The sequence below is a fragment of the Nylanderia fulva genome, unplaced genomic scaffold, assembly GCF_048542155.1.
Source record: "Nylanderia fulva isolate GAGA-0341 unplaced genomic scaffold, ASM4854215v1 Scaffold757, whole genome shotgun sequence".
Taxonomy (NCBI): domain Eukaryota; kingdom Metazoa; phylum Arthropoda; class Insecta; order Hymenoptera; family Formicidae; genus Nylanderia; species Nylanderia fulva.
The window spans coordinates 17,501-20,000 of NW_028190870.1; positions in this window are offsets into that span (position 1 = coordinate 17,501).

A 2,500-nucleotide genomic window follows, 5' to 3' on the forward strand; every position below is an offset into this window, starting at 1 on the left:
GGCGAGTGTTCCGTACCGTAATCGCGGTCACCGCAGCTTGCGTGTTGCGTATCATCCGTAATAATTCGAAATATATGTCTCCGACACGTGGGTTTGAGAGACACGTTTCGAGTTAGTAATCGGACAGCGCCCTTATGTCGAGCGAGCGCCGAATAGTAAGTAACTTTCGTCCGAAACGTTTTTACGTAGCTCTCCTCGTTGCGGCGCCGTAAATCGTCGTTAAGTGTTCCGGAGGTACCGCCGGCGGTCGTCTGACTTCGAGAGTTCATTCGGTCGTCCGGAGGTGCCGCCCGTCACGGAGGTGTCGCCGGTCGACCGTGGTTGCCGGAGGTGTCGCCCGGCCCGGAGGTGACGCCGGTCGGCCGTGTTTCCCGGAGGTGTCGCCCGGCCCGGAGGTGTCGCCGGTCGGCCGTGGTTCCCGGAGGTGTCGCCCGTCCCGGAGGTGCCGTCCGTCCCCTAAGTTGACGCCGGCCGTTATGTGGTGCCGCACGTATAATCACGCCCGTAACGAGCCGTCTCGGTTGCCGCGCGCGCGATTTCGCATCGGGCGAGTTTTCCGTACCGTAATCGCGGTCACCGCAGCTTGCGTGTTGCGTATCATCCGTAATAATTCGAAATATATGTCTCCGACACGTGGGTTTGAGAGACACGTTTCGAGTTAGTAATCGGACAGCGCCCTTATGTCGAGCGAGCGCCGAATAGTAAGTAACTTTCGTCCGAAACGTTTTTACGTAGCTCTCCTCGTTGCGGCGCCGTAAATCGTCGTTAAGTGTTCCGGAGGTACCGCCGGCGGTCGTATGACTTCGAGAGTTCTTTCGGTCGTCCGGAGGTGCCGCCCGTCCCGGAGGTGTCGCCGGTCGGCCGTGGTTGCCGGAGGTGTCGCCCGGCCCGGAGGTGACGCCGGTCGGCCGTGGTTCCCGGAGGTGTCGCCCGGCCCGGAGGTGTCGCCGGTCGGCCGTGGTTCCCGGAGGTGTCGCCCGTCCCGGAGGTGCCGTCCGTCCCCTAAGTTGACGCCGGCCGTTATGTGGTGCCGCACGTATAATCACGCCCGTAACGAGCCGTCTCGGTTGCCGCGCGCGCGATTTCGCATCGGGCGAGTGTTCCGTACCGTAATCGCGGTCACCGCAGCTTGCGTGTTGCGTATCATCCGTAATAATTCGAAATATATGTCTCCGACACGTGGGTTTGAGAGACACGTTTCGAGTTAGTAATCGGACAGCGCCCTTATGTCGAGCGAGCGCCGAATAGTAAGTAACTTTCGTCCGAAACGTTTTTACGTAGCTCTCCTCGTTGCGGCGCCGTAAATCGTCGTTAAGTGTTCCGGAGGTACCGCCGGCGGTCGTCTGACTTCGAGAGTTCATTCGGTCGTCCGGAGGTGCCGCCCGTCCCGGAGGTGTCGCCGGTCGGCCGTGGTTGCCGGAGGTGTCGCCCGGCCCGGAGGTGACGCCGGTCGGCCGTGGTTCCCGGAGGTGTCGCCCGGCCCGGAGGTGTCGCCGGTCGGCCGTGGTTCCCGGAGGTGTCGCCCGTCCCGGAGGTGCCGTCCGTCCCCAAGTTGACGCCGGCCGTTATGTGGTGCCGCACGTATAATCACGCCCGTAACGAGCCGTCACGGTTGCCGCGCGCGTGATTTCGCATCGGGCGAGGGTTGCGTACCGTAATCGCGGTCACCGCAGCTTGCGTGTTGCGCATCATCCGTAATAATTCGAAATATATGTCTCCGACACGTGGGTTTGAGACACGTTTCGAGTTAGTAATCGGACAGCGCCCTCATGTCGAGCGAGCGCCGAATAGTAAGTAACTTTCGTCCGAAACGTTTTTACGTAGCTCTCCTCGTTACGGCGCCGTAAATCGTCGTTAAGTGTTCCGGAGGTACCGCCGGCGGTCGTCTGACTTCGAGAGATCATTCGGTCGTCCGGAGGTGCCGCCCGTCCCGGAGGTGTCGCCGGTCGGCCGTAGTTCCCGGAGGTGTCGCCCGGCCCGGAGGTGTCGCCCGGCCCGGAGGTGCCGCCCGACCCGGAGGTGCCGCCCGGCCCGGAGGTACCGTCGGTGCTTATACCTTATTGTCCCGGCATTTCGTTTGTTTCCTTCTTAATTAATGCTAATTATCGTTGTTTGACATTCGCCATACGGCTATCGTGATAATATTTTATCGTACAATAGGACTTTTCGATCGTTCGCTCTCCGCGACAATGTCTCGATTGAACGCGCCTTTCGGCGCTCGCGCTCGCATACGGCCGTGCGTAGGACCGTGCGTCGCCGACCGCCTGGCCGGCCGGTTGGGTACTATAAGAGATACGTCGCGCTCGGCGCGTCGAACGAGTCGAGCGAGTCCGGACGAGTCGTAAACGTACTTTCTCGAGTCTCTCGCCACTCCGGCGTGTTTCGACCGCTCTCCGTACCGTCGCCGACCGCTTGGCCGGTCGGTTGGGTACTATAAGAGGTAGGAGAGATTAATATTGTACGTGTCGCGCTCTCGACGTTGACAAACGAAGAATCGCCC